The sequence below is a fragment of the Rhineura floridana genome, chromosome 1, assembly GCF_030035675.1.
Source record: "Rhineura floridana isolate rRhiFlo1 chromosome 1, rRhiFlo1.hap2, whole genome shotgun sequence".
In the NCBI taxonomy this organism is placed as follows: Eukaryota; Metazoa; Chordata; class Lepidosauria; order Squamata; family Rhineuridae; genus Rhineura; species Rhineura floridana.
Window position 1 is genome coordinate 176343635 of NC_084480.1, and position 14763 is coordinate 176358397.

The following is a 14763-nucleotide window of genomic DNA, read 5'->3' on the forward strand; positions in this document are numbered from 1 at the left end:
ACTGGATACACATTAGGTGTGCTCACTACCTTTCTCTCCAAGAAAACCTTGCAGATGTGCTCAGAGAAGGGAAATGGTGCTCAAACGTATATTAGAGATTGGAACAATGCAGAGGTCTATTTAGAAAATAGTAGACTACATTTGCATTTATAATGGCTAAATTGCACTGATTAAAAAAGAAATAAATTCAATATGAATGTCGCAAATATGCATGAACGATACATGAAGTCCTCCGTGCTTGTATCTACAGATTTGGATCACAATCTAGCACAGAGTTAAGCATGTGTGAGCACATTGATTTCAATATATTGTGCAGAGCAATCCTAAGCATGTTTAATCAGAAATTCCCAGCTATTTCAATGGGACTTATTCCTAGGTAGATAAGTGTGCACAGGATTGTAGCCTAAGTGCTTTACTCTGTGCTGGATTGGGGCCTTGGAATGCTAAGCAGTTTATGCAGAGAACCTTTCATGCAGTGCATGTTAGTAGATGTAAGCTTTTCTCATTTTTTTGCATTGAAATATCTTATTTCCCACTTTACACAAGGTATTCCTAGAGGGCCAACAATGTGAACCAGCCCATAAAAACCCACTTTAAACAGATATAACAGAAAGTTACTGTCAAATTTCTAGCTCTCTGCTATCTGTTGCTTAGGCTACTGGGTGGTCTAAAAAGTGACAGAATGTAAAAATCTCAGACGTTAAACACGAGCATACTGTCCAGCCTTAGCTATTTTAGACAGCTCTAATTTTAGGAACATTCTTTTCCTCCTTCTACTCCTGTTGTTCTGTGTAAATGGGTTGGGCAGAGGCTTCAGCTTCAGCTTATATTGTTTCACAAAGGTGGCAGTGCCCAGCATGGAATAAGGGGCAGAGATGGCAGCCCACACAGGTAGCTGACTGTCAGAACAGGAAGCTGCCCTAACTGGGGGGTGGGGAAGGGAACACACATGTGGACAATTATGAGCTATTTGAGGAATCATTGTTACTGTATAACTTCAGGACACAGACACACACCCTTACACCTTCACCCCTTGGGCAGGAGGACAAGAGCAAAGACAAAGAATAAATCCTTGTTTTGAAGCTCAGCAGTCAGCGAAGCCCACTCACCCACATCAGAGACGAGATCTCTCTTTTGTTTCCTGAAAGGCATGATTACCACACAGCAGTTGTCAAGGGTACAGGAGGAACTTAGCTGGATCAGATACATTCCATACCCCCGCCCCCAGCCTATTTTTTATTCCAGAATTCTGGCCAGTGAGCATAAAACTCCAGGATAGGTTAGTTTCTAAAGAGCAGGGTCTTCTCTGTGACAGCTCCTTCAGCATTTTCCCTTCTGTCTTTTCAGCAACTATTTATTTATTTATTATTTTATTTATACCCCGCCCTTCCTTCCAGCAGGAGACCAGGGCAGCAAACAGAAACACCAAAAACACCTTAAAACATCATAAAAAGACCTTAAAATACATTAAAACAAAACGTTAAAAACATTTTTTTAAAAACTTTAAAAACATCTTTTTAAAAAAGGGTTAAATATTAAAAGACATATTAAAAGCAATTCTAACACAGACACAGACTGGGATAGGTCTCAACTTAAAAGGCTTGTTGGAAGAGGAAAGTCTTCAAAGGCGCAGAAAAGATAGCAGAGATGGCGCCTGCCTAATATTTAAGGGGAGGGAATTCCACAGGGTAGGTGCCGCCATACTAAAGGTCAGATTCCTATATTGTGCAGAACGAACCTCCTGATAAGATGGTATCTGCAGGAGGCCCTCACCTGCAGAGCGCAGTGATCAGCTGGGCATATAAGGGGTAAGATGGTCTTTCAGGTATGCTGGTCCCAAGCTGTATAGGGCTTTGTACACCAAAACTAGAACCTTGAACTTGGCCCAGTAGCAAATGGGCAGCCAGTGCACTTCTTTCAGCAGCGGGATGACATGTTGGCGATACCCTGTCCCAGTGAGCAGTCTCGCTGCTGCATTTTGCACTAGCTGCAGCTTCCAGATCAGCATCAAGGGCAGCCCCACATAGAGTGCATTACAGTAATCCAGCCTAGAGGTTACCAGTGCATGGACAACAGTGGTCAGGCTATCCTGGTCCAGAAACAGCCGCAGCTGTCTTATCAGCCGAAGCTGGTAAAAGGCACTCCTAGCCACAGAGGTCACCTGGGCCTCTAGCGACAAAGATGGATCCAGGAGCACCCCCAGACTACGGACCTGCTCTTTCAGAGGGAGTACAACCTCATCCAAAGCAGGCAACTGACCAATTATCCGAACTCAGGAACCACCAACCCACAGTGTCTCAGTCTTGCTAGGATTCAGACTCAGTTTATTAGCCCTCATCCAGCCCATCACCGAGTCCAAGCACCGGTCCAGGGCTTGCATGCCCTCTCCTGATTCAGATGTTATGGAGAAATAGATCTGGGTGTTGTCAGCATACGGCTGACACCTCGCTCCAAATATCCTGATGACCGCTCCCAAGGGCTTCATATAGATGTTAAACAGCATGGGGGACAAGATGGTACCCTGCGGCACCCCACAGCACAACTGCCAGGGGGCTGAAAGACAGTCACCCAATGCTATTCTCTGAGAGTGACCTTGGAGATAGGATCGGAACCACTGTACAGTAGGGCCCCGCTTTACAGTGCTTCGCTTTACGGTGCTTCGCTAATGCAGCGGTCTCAATTAGACGCAATTAGACTAAAGCCCCACTCATACGGCACTTGTTCTGCTTTTACGGTGGTTTTCAGGTGTCGCGCACCATTCTATTAAATGAGTTCCGCTTTACAGCGGTTTTCGCTTTACAGCAGGGGTCCAGAACATAACCCGCCATATGAGTAGGGCCCTACTGTAAAACAGTTCCTCCAATACCCAGCTCGCCAAGTCGGCCCAGAAGGATACCATGGTCAATGGTATCAAAAGCCGCTGAGAGATCAAGTAAGAATAACAGGGTCGCACTCCCCCTGTCCTTCTCCTGATAAAGGTCATCCATCAGGGCAACCAAGGCCGATTCAGTCCCATAACCAGGCCTGAACCCAGACTGGGATGGGTCAAGATAATCTGTTTCATCCAAGAGTACTTGCAATTGCATTACAGGGGATATTTGCAACCGGTCAATAGTTGTGATAAACCAGTGGGTCCAGGGTGGGCTTTTTCAGGAGTGGTCGGATCACCGCCTCCTTCAAGGCACCCGGAACCACTCCCTCCCGCAACATATGAAGACCATTCTTCTTCAGAGGGCCTTTGATTTTTTGATGCAGCTTGCCTTTGTTCTCTATGTTGAGTTGGCCCGGCTGCTGTTTATTGAGACTATTACATTGATTTGATTTGTCTGTCTTATTGGAAGCTATTTTTATTGATTAATGTTTGTAAACCGCTTTGCAGGTTTTTTAAAAGCAGATTTTCCAACTGCACAAGTTCCCCATCAGATACCCCCCCCCCAGAAATGGAAATGGACTTCCTTCAGGTCGGTCCCTATGAATAGGGTTTTAATGGTAAGCGGCATTCAGAGGAAGTTTACCATTGCCTTCCTCTGAGGTTAAGAGGCAGCGACTGGCCCAAGGTCACCCAGTCAGCTTCATGGCTGTGTGGGGATTCAAACCCTGGTCTCCCAGGTCATAGCCCAACACTCTAGCAGCCTTTCCCAACCAGTGTGCCTCCAGATGTTGTTGGACCACAACTCCCATCAGCCTCAGCCATGCTGGCTGAGGCTGATGGGAGTTGTGGTCCAACAACATCTGGAGGCACACTGGTTGGAAAAGGCTGCTCTAGCCACTATGCCACACTGGCTCAAGGCAAATAAACACAAAGCATGATTTGCTCCTTGCTTACCCCCTGTATCAGTGGTGGTTTCTCCGCAGGAGTCAGTAGTTCTAACATACTATACAGCAATGCTTTATTTGTGAATCTTAGTTCAGTAACTAACAGCTGCAAAACCGGGACTACTTTAAGGGCATTTAGGAGGATGCAACGAAGTATTACCTGCCCAAAGATGAAGGTGGTGAAGAAGAAGTTCCAGCCAAAGAGAAGGTGTTTTAATATGATTTGGGCAGTTTATTTTAAATAGGGAAAGTGAGTGCATTCTACCGTTATATAAGCTGTGTACATGCGGTCCGTGTTGCCTGTAATTTTAGTGCTTAATAAACACATAACCCTAATGTGTTTAATTCTGTCTCCTCCCCCATTTTTCAAACTGCACATTACCAGCTTCCCAACTCCACATTTTGTGTTCAACTGCACATTAAATAAATTTGCCACTTTGAATAATAACGATGGCGATGGTAGTCGGGTGATTGGGCACTTGGCCATGTTTGCTTCGTTTTAATTGTGTTTACGTTATAAAAAGAACGAACCCTAAACACTGTAAATTGCATGCATTTTGTCGCTTCGCGCTGCCATGTCGCCCTCATTTGCAACGGCCCACCCTTTGCCGTGGAGGTCCGCGCGGGTGGGGGCTGCCTCGTCTCTGGCCCTGGCATCCGATGCAGCTACCTAGCCTCCCTCCCGCAGTAAACCCGAGCAGCCCCGGGCGCTCTTTAGGACCCGGGGGGATCTTTGTGTTGCCCCCCCTCCCCGATTCTCGGTGCAGGGCTGTAAATTCTTCATGTCAAGCCGCGGATGCAGCAGCAGCACCTGCACCTCTGAAATCTTGCCACGTTTTGCTCAGCACTGGCTTGCAGCCTCCGCACCATGCGGCAGGTGCTGCGACTACTTAGCCCTACTCTGCTGCTGCCGCCTTCCGATCTGCCGTGTATTTTTCCCGCCACGAGGCGAGGACTGGCAGGGTGCGGGCTGCCGCTGCCTGGAGCCGCTGGTCTTCTCTCCTGCCGCCGCCGCCCCGCAGTGCTTTGATTTGTGCGCCTCTCCAGGGCGCTGCAGATCGAGGCCGGCGAGAGCCGCAGAGCGCTCGTCGGGCTGACGAAGAGCCGCTGCCAGCGACTCAGGCTCGACGGCGCCGTAGGTCACCTTGCTGCTCTTCTGCCCGGCGGTGAGTCCCACCAATAGAGAAAGGGGCAGGGGCGGGAAGGAAAGCTCAGCTGTGTCCAGAATGAAGGCAGGCGCCGACGCCGCCCGGGAAAGCCGCTGAAGAGGGAGGCGTTCCATTTCTTCCCGCGGTGGAGCGACTTCAAAGCGGCGCAGAACTGCTGGGCAGGACGGGAGGCGCTGCTCAGGGGCCCTCGCCGAGGAGGGTTTGCCAGCACGGGACTTGTGTATCTGTGAAAATGCGCTTAAAGCTGCCCGCAGCGGTGAAGGTTGCTTTGCCTTGTACCGACCCAGGGCGTTTGGTCCTCCTGTGCTGTCTGCTGCTCCGCTTATGCAGCACCTTTCGCGGCCAATCCGGCTACTCTCTCCGATATTGCCAGGGATCGAACCTGGGACTCTCCGCGTGCGGGGCATGTGCGTGCGAGCGCCGAGCCCTCCCCAGTGCCACCTTGCTGCTTTCAGCGTAGCAGCAGCTGCCTGCCCCTGGCTGGTCTGAGGATGATCCGCTACCGATAGAGCTGAGCCGAGGCGCTTAGTGGGTGTTTTTTTTTTTTGCACGTGCAGGCTTTACTGCCGAGATGCGACCCTTTTGCGTGAGCGGCTCATCCAAAACGAATCATACAGGAATGCACGTTTTTCTTTTGGGAAACGTTCAGAAATAGACCTTTGGTGATTGTACCCCCCTTCCCCGATTGGCCATAAACATTCATTCAAGTAATTCCTATCTGATTAGGCTTTGGGCGAGCTGCACAGTTAAGCGCATCAGGAACCACACAAAAAGGCTCCTGGGTGAGACAAATCAAAGGGGATCATCCTTGTTAAGAAACTCAAAGGAACAGCAGGCAAAATCACACACAGAGAGGCAGTCAATTGTAGCTGCGTGCCAGGATCGCCTAGCTATATGTGCCCTTTATGACTACAGTAGAATCCTTTTGAGATGGAGTGGTGCAATCTAGCAAAAAAATAAAAAATGGCTGTGGGGGGTGCGCAGCTTTAAAGCTGTTGGTGATTTCTCTGCCAAGAGCAGTTGTCCAGGGTCCTGGGGGTCTTGGACCTCATACTTCCTTGCAAGCCAAGTCCCAGCAGGGTCCCTATAGCTCAGGCATCCTAGAAACCAATCAGCATGAGTGTCAATTGCAAGTAAGCCTTTATTAAAAACCAAGACAAGTTGTGGAGAGTGAGAATTATGTAACTGCAGAAGAAGAGGCAGTGAATCCCAATGATAGCATTCCATCTGCATCATCAAGGAGTTTGGTAGGAGCAGGAGATAAAGGTGTTGACACTGAATCCAATAATTCAAGCAATATCTCTAACAGTGTGAAAGGACAGTCAAATAATGACAGTGATAAAGAAGCAGAAAGCAGTATTCAAGGCTGGCCAGATTATAATTTTAGAAGGTTGTATAATCTTAGTAAGGGGGTGTGGCTGGGACTATCATGAAGGGACCCTGCACTTCTGAATTTGCCAGAATACTACTGACCAAGAGGACAGTACTTAATAAATACCTCTGTCAGAACATTCCTTGGAATGAATGTAGGTTTGCCTAGAGGGTGAAAATTAAAGGGAAAGTGCTAAAGGAAGTCCCTTGGCTTAAAATGTAAAACAAACTTCTGGAGAAATGACTAACAGCACATTCCTGTGCATCTCTGCTCTAAGGCAAGTCCCACTGAGTTCAGTTGGGCTTATTCCCAGGTAAGTATGAATACAATTGCAGTGCAAGTCATTAGCAATGTTCCATTGAATTTTGGAGGTATCATAAAATTCAATTGAACTTGGAAGTAAGTAGACTTCTGTAGGATCGGGGTGGTAAAAATGCTGTTCATTTCCAATTAAAAATAGATCGAATGCGTTATTGCAGTAGTTCTAAAGCTGTAGTCCATGGACCACCTGTAGTCTATGGTGCTATTTTAGGTGGTTCCCACAAGCAGCAGCAGTAATAGAGGATATTTCCAGAACCAACAGTGATAAATGACCTCCTGCACTTTAATGCAACTATATTTGTTTATTAAATTTATATCCCACCCTTCTTCCCAAAAGGAGCCCAGGGTGGCAAACAAAAACACTAAAAACATTCAGAAATATACACACGAAATATACACACACCATCTCCCTATAGCCAAATATAGTTTACAAAATCTAATATGTCAATATTTATGATAGCATAGAAACAGTCATATATAATTAATGTCCTTACTGAAATGGTAACGTGTATAAGAGACAAAAGGAACCCAATGTTTCTCAAAGGGTTTTCAAGAAGCAACAAAGTTTTAATTTTCTAGTTAAATTCTCATTTAATTTTCTAGTTAAATTCTCATTTAATTTTCTAAATATTTTTTTTAAATAAATAACTAATTTGGATGCCTTTCTTTGGCAACCCACCGGAAGCCATAATGGCAGAAAAATTGTTCTGCAATGAGCAAGCTCAGTGAAGTTTAAGGAACTCTGCTTTTGTCAGAAAACCTTGTAACAATTGTGACTGACCATTGCAGAGTTTGCTCCATATCCAATCTTTTCCTCTCCAGAGTGAGGTAATAATAATTATAATACGGATTATTACTGGTTGTCTTGTCTTAGCAATATTTTATTTGCAATAAAAGTGGGCATCTTCAATGGCATCCGGTATCCACATTTGTGAAAACCAATCAAGGTGGTAACTATGGCATATTCAGGGTCATAAGGCATATTGGTGATCTCTTTTCTCCCCTTTAGCCACAACTGAGACTATGTCAGGTAGTTGTGAAGTCATGAAAGGATGGCTTTGCTTTGCATCTCAAATGTATGTGAGAGCCTGTATCCCATAGCAGCAGAGCAACTGATTTGTGAATCAAAATGTACCGTGTTCCAGTCTTGATTCTGCTATGATGCTGCTCTGTGTCCTAGGCAAGCCATTGTCCTCTCAGCCTCTGCTCTTCATCCTCATCTGTAGCCAAGGATCATGATAGTTCTTGTCAGGATTGCAGAAAGTAGTGGCTTTGAATTTCTTTGAATGGTAAAAAAAAGGGTTCTATAAATGCTTATTAATAGTATTATTGAGTTGTAACCATTGCAGTGTGAATACAAGGGCATTTATACTGCAGTCTCTCTCTCTCCCTCCCCGCCCCACTCCTTGCCCCACGAACCTCTCCTAAGAGTCAAGTGATCTCAGGAAAGGGCTGGAATGGGGGAGCTGCAGTGGAAGGGAGATATCAGGAAAAATCAAACAGGCAGGCAGACTGCACAAGTAGGAATCCTAGGTCTTCCCATCTCTTAGAAGAGTTTTTGTGCTGGTCTGTATGGTGTACACAGGAGTTTGCAGTGGGGAGAGGGGGTGGGGAATTCTCACTGAGTGAGCAGCCTTCCACGAGTGCTGGTTTGGATAAACCCATTATCTTGTTATGCACTTATTTTATTATATGTTTTTGCATGAAGTGGAGTTCAAATGCATTTTTATTGCAAATACAGAGGCAAAGAGTATTTTTCAAGATTTAATTAACATGAAGCACAAGAGTGTGATCTTGCACATGCAGGGAGAGTGAGGCTATCTGTGGAAGCATGGAAAAGTGCACCTTCTGCTCATGGTAAACATTTCAAACAACTTGTTTGACATAAAGGGAGAACTAGGCAGTGTTGCGCTTGAGCGCAAGCACTAACCCTACATAGCCTGTTCCTCAAGATAGAGGTGACGGGGCTGATTCACACATTACTCTCCTAATGAAGAAAATGCATGTATTTGAGCCCCTGGCTCAGCTAGTCTTGGAATCTAGCATACTGGTTCCAGCTATTTGCAAGTGTCCAATTATGTAACAAGGAATATTAATGTGGGTAAAATGAATATATATTTCTCTAAATTTGAAGGTTTATCAATGTTCACCAAGGGAGGGGTGGTATTAGAACTGATTAGGTGATGGCTGAACAGAGTCACCTCCTGTGGCTTTCTCTTCTTCCTCAAGTAATGAAGGCTCAGTGCCTGGCCTAAGAGGCATTTGCTGGTATGGCTGCTGATTACAGACTGACATTTTAGAAATTTTATTAAGATTGGTCATTATTCTGGTAATAATCTTAGAAATATACATGAAAATATGCTGAGAAACACATGATCAGAACACATTATCAATTTATCTTCACTAAAGGACTAGTATTATCTCCATGCTTAAATATATGAAGAAATCATTATAAAATATATTAACATTTGTATTTAATATCTGCTTGATAAATAAATTGTATGAGAATGGGCTGGGTTAATGTTGGATATATGCTCAAGTTAATGCAAATTGCTGACCTACTTAATGGTCTCCCAATTTTTTTTTACTCTTGGAGGAAGATTCAGTAACAATTCGTGTAGTGATTTTATATATAATACCTTGGATTCTTTAGTTATGCTGTTAGTTATCTGAGATGCAGTGAAGGTTATATATCATGAATTAGTCTGGAATTTTCCTTTAACTGGAGGGGCAATAATGCACCTTCTTTAAAAGAGGGAGGGCTGTCTGAAGTGTGTGGTAAGTGTACTGCAGAAATGGCAAAAATGACTGAGACGAGAAAGAAAATCGATAAGAATGTTCCATGAAAATTGGTTGCCGTATCTGAAAAGAAGGTATAATTTGGACAATTGTTATAATTATTAATTTGATGTATTATTGAGTGTAGAATTATGGACATGTGTTGTAAATGTAATGGTATTTTTATGTTGGCAATTGATGATATATACAATGTGCACTTTAAAGAATGATGTTTCTAGAATTATTCTGATAATTGGTATTCTTGGGAGCCTAAGAATAATTATTAGACTTAATGAACAGGTAATAATATTTAAAAGTCCCTTCCTTTTTGTAAATATGTTCATATTTATATTTAGAGTGTGTGTGTATATATATATAATCATTACAGATTATGGCAGGTACATGGTTCTTCATGTAGGAATGTCATTTTTTGTGAAGCATTTCTTAGCCCTGTAGAAGCAGGGAACAAATTATAGCATTGACTGAGTTAGTGTGAAGAATGTTTTACTTGAAACGGCCAACTGGTAGCCATAGAGCAATCTTATCTGCCCCCTAGTGGCCCTTCAAGTTGTGGTAAAATGTGCACCCACAATTTCACATGGCACACATTAATGTTAAAGCTTTATAAATATGTGTGTTTATGGGCCTGAGTGCATGTGCTTCATACCCATGAAGCCCTTTCTGTTACATGATAACAACTTTATCATGTGGCCTGATCAGTCATGACAGACTCTACCAATACAACAAAACACAGCTCCGTTCCCTGCCCCAATGTCTGGAGAACAGAGTGGCTTCCAAGGGTACAGAGGTTGCCCATATCTGAGTAATAAAAGAGAGCAGGAACATTTAAGCAAATCACATGGCTAGAAGTAGCAGTTTTCCAACTGCTAATATTCAGAATACTATAGAGATCTGGGGAAATAGAAAGGTAAGCAGCAATGGTAGAGCTATTAAGAGTGCTGACTCCTATAATTACTTTACCATAGTTCTCCCCAACGGAATTGCAAAACTGGGAGAGCAGATTAGCATTTAAAGACTTCCGTAGCAACAAAAGCTCCCCCCCCACCAATTTGGGGAGTGGTTTAGCCTGATATTTACAACAAAGAAATCCCTCTAAGAATTCCCGTTATATCTCTTCTTTCAGCTTAGGGGTAGAGACACATTTACTGTTCTGCATCTCCACTTCTCTTTTCTGAAAACTGGGGCACACAATGGTAGTAGTTAAACCCCGCCCCTTTTTACTGTAAAACCTGGTGGGAGCAGCTTTAGTGGGCATTTTCAGCTCCAAAGAGATTTTGCAACTGATCACACATTCCCCCTCCAGATATGACCAATGGAAATGCTTTGCTGTAAGCAACTAGTGTGCTCCCAGACTAGGAGTCTTCTCATGGGGGGGGGGAGAAACCATAGAAGAAAATGTTTATCATGGCGAACACAATTGCCAGCAGACTCACCAAAATCGCTCTGTGCATTATACTGGGCTGCTGCTCCCCAAAACAGACAAAACTAATCAGCAGCATTGGTCAGAAATGATCAGCTAGGCACTTCATGCCTGTGTAGGGTTGCCAGGTCCATGGCCTGAGACTGATTCTGTATCTTTAGGAGAAGAGAAGGTCAGCCAAGTGCAGGTGTTCTTGCAACCCTGTAATGGGAAAAACCACAAGGAGGAATTCTTCCTTCCCCCTGCACAATTTTTAAAGATACAGAAGACCTCTTGGAGGCCGGGCCTGGCAACCAAGAGGTCTTCTGTATCTTTAAAAGTTGTGGAGGGGGAAGGAAGAATTCCACCTTGTGGTGTTTCTCATTACAGAGTTGCAAGAACACCTGCACTTGGCTGACTTTCTCTTCTCCTAAAGATACAGGATCAGTCTCAGGCCAAGAACCTGGCAACCCTATGCCTGTGATATCCACTTAGCTCTGCTTGCTTTTCAGAATAGTTCACCACTCCTTTCTGAAATATTTCACTGGCAATATGTACTGGTTCTTGGGGGCAGGACCGTTAGGGTCGAGCTACAGGTGTTGGTGCTGTAATTTATTGTTTATCTTTCCTTTTCCGTTCATACATACTTTGTCAAACTCTAATTTGGCTGCAGCCCTGCATTCTTACTTTAGAATGAGATCTGATGGGGAGGTTCTTCTCATAGTTTCACCACTGGGTGAGGTCTAGGGGCCTATGACTTCCTGAAGAGCCTTCTCAGCACTAGCTCTCCAGTTGTGTAATGCATTCTCCCTAGAGCATGAGTGGCTAACCTGTGGCCTTCCATTTATAGCTGGACAACTCCTACCATGATTCCTGACCATTAGCTGTGCTGGCTGTGACTGATGGGAGTTGGAGTTCAACAACTTCTGCAGAGCCACAGATCAGCCGCCCCTGCCCTAGAGGTTCTCTTGTGTTTTCTTTAATCCTGGGTGAAAATGAAATTTGAGGGTGCAAGGTAAATGGGAAGCAGACAGCATCCAGATTTCCAGTCTCTCATCAGAGCCCAGTGTAGCTTGCTTTTCTCTTATCAAATCCCACTGATATGCACACCTAGTGTAAAGCCAAATAATCCAATAATGAGGGGGAAATATCCCTTTGAGTCTGGCACAAATGCACACAAGAACCCCAACAGTAAATTTTATGAAGTATATTTATTCAGCTATGGTCATGGATGTATATTATAGCGTGTATGGATTTTTTGCATTCCACCATGTTAAATTAAAAATAAACCACCACCACCACCATTCTGCTGCTTCCCATAACCACACTGGAAAACAAAAGATTATAAACCTTATACTGCTTGCTTAATAACCTTGTAAATTTTCATGGTGATACACCCACACACACAGAGAATCCACAGGTTAAAGTGAAAATTGGGAGTGAAAAATCCATAAGCCTGGTGGACTTTTTTCTGAGAGGTTGTCATAATTTATAGAAATTAATTAAAAATCAGACATGTTCCTAGAGTACCTGTAATCCTATCACTGCCCTTGCCCCATACTGTGAGTTTCACCTTCCAGAGTTTAAATGTTTTTAAAAAACGCATGGCTGATTTTAAATTAATTTAAGAAAATTAACATTGAAGTCTATGATAATGTACCGCATGTACAGTAAGAAGCAACAACCAGTGTTCTAAAATACAACTTGGCTTGAAACCAATGTAGTCAATTTAGTCAATAAGCAGGGTCTGCTTCAGTTTAAATTTGGATGGAGGACTACTTGTATCTACTGTAGAATATCCTCTGTTTTGCTGCATCTCTTAGTTTTAACATTTTGTTTTAACAGTTCTAGTACCCCAGCTAGGCTGTAAAATGCTATGATTTTTAAAATACTGATAATCTTAGGGTTGCCAGGTTCTTGGCCTGAGACTGATCCTGTATCTTTAGGAGAAGAGAAAGTCAGCCAAGTGCAGGTGTTCTTGTAACTCTGTAATGGGAAAAACCACAAGGTGGAATTCTCCCTTCCCCCTGCACAACTTTTAAAGATGCAGAAGACCTCTTGGTTGCCAGGCCCAGCCATGGACCTGGCAACCCTAGATAATCTAATATATGTCTCAGGCTATTAAATGTGCATTTTAAAAAAAAGTTTATAATTGATAGGAATTCAGGCAGCTGTATTTTGTTCATAATAAAGTGCTGCACGGGAAGTGGATTGGAATGTGAAAGACCAACCCAAATTATGTTTGCATTTTGACAGATTTGTAAGCCAGTACAATATCTCGGAGAGGAGGTTGGGTCTCCTGCTCTCCCTATAGTCATCCAATTTCCCTGCTTTTTAATGTTTGATAGAAGTGCCTGCAGCTATAGGTACATTCTTAAACTGCAAGATTTTTGGCCTAATAAGTATAAGAGGCAAGAGATCAAAAGGAAAAGGCAGAATGGTGCTTTAAGGAAAATAATTCAGAAAACTAACTGAGCCTAGGAGTAGGATACTCACATAAAGCTAGGGTTGTCCTCAAACATTTGACAAGGTAGACTCTGACAGGTGGTTCTGACCAGCCAATCACAAGAGTTTCACATAGTACAGAAAACATCTAGGGGCTAGAGGAGGAAGCAAGCAAGGTGGCAAAGTCAAGGAGATGGGAGTTGTCAACATTTTAATTACTGCCTGGAGGTGATCAGCTTCACTGGCAGAAGACAAGCTTGAGTACTGGAGGGTAGACATGGCACCTTTACTCATACATGATGGATGACTAGAGAACCTGGATAATCTTAAAGGGACAGGCTAGGTGATAGGTCAGAATTGTGCCACAATGCTAACACTATCTTTAGGTACTACCAGAAGACTTGCCTCTCTCTTCAGGTTTTTGAATGCTGAGGAGGTAGCAGTAAAAAGAAAAAATGGCAAATTATTGATATTTAATCTGATTTGATGAGTGGCTACAGTGCTTTAATGTTTATTGATAGTTTTATGTATTTGTTGTTAGTCTCCTTGGGGTCGTACAATGAAGGATGGGATACAAGTGTCATAAATAAATAAAGAGCCAAAGTACAGCAGTCCCACTCAAGGAAGGGCCCTATGCCTTTAATAGCTGGTGTAGTAGAGAGAGGTTTCATAAAGTGCAAACTTCACCCATCACTACTGCACTATGGGAAGAGAAACCACTTCTGTGGAGCATTCTCAGCTTCAAACTTAAATGGGACCCTTTACCAGACTTGATCTGAAAACCTTAACAGGAATGTATTTTTCCCCATTTATAAAAGGGTGAAGAATACTGTTGTCTACGGAAATTACTTTCAAGCATACATGATTAAACCCTTTGTAATTTGGGACTATAAAATTAGAGCACACTTTTCTTTATCTTCCCTGTGTTAGCTGTACCTATAAAGGGATTTTTAAGCATTAGGATTAATACCTGTGCGAAACTGAGCTCTGATTTGCCTGATAAATTAGTCTGCAAATTAGTTTATGTTCACAGCAGGTTATGGCATTTTAGTGTCAAATCTGTGCCTAATGCAATGTAAATAGGCTCTGCTAAAATTTAGCTTATTGCCCTATCTCCAGTTCATTATTATCATTTCCACACAACAGCAGACTTCTTGACTCTCCCTTCCCATTTTTATGTAAGCATGTAAATATTTCTATTTGTATAATGTTCAGTGTTAGAACATAAATGTGTGGTAGGGGTAGTGTGTGGTAAATCAGCAGTCCCTCTAGCCTAGTATTCTGTTTGTCACATGTACATAATGGATGCTTCACTGAGGTATGCTATGTTGATTTCCAACTAAAAGTTCAAAGATTTGAAGCATGTCTGCAATAATATAATTGACGACAAACACATAGCTCTGTCTTTCCACTGGATTAGATTTTAGCCAAATTGAACATTG

At 43.3% G+C, this 14763-nt stretch overlaps 1 protein-coding gene across 12 annotated transcripts in view; it reads left to right on the plus strand.

Moving 5' to 3' along the window:
• SYNDIG1 (synapse differentiation inducing 1) overlaps positions 1–14763 on the plus strand; it is a 57029-nt gene that overhangs the window by 16425 nt on the left and 25841 nt on the right. Inside the window, exons 1-2 of one of the 12 annotated variants that reach the window (XM_061587582.1) lie at positions 4640–4982; positions 11727–11838. The exons of 2 other annotated variants lie outside the window; for them this stretch is intronic. The gene's annotated coding sequence lies outside the window, so the exon portion shown is untranslated. Of the gene's footprint in view, positions 1–4639; positions 4983–5474; positions 5514–6607; positions 6671–9466; positions 9552–11726; positions 11892–13499; positions 13593–14467; positions 14500–14569; positions 14640–14763 lie in introns of those variants that run through there. 9 more of the 12 variants (XM_061587591.1, XM_061587609.1, XM_061587565.1 and 6 more) reach the window with 9 other exon arrangements.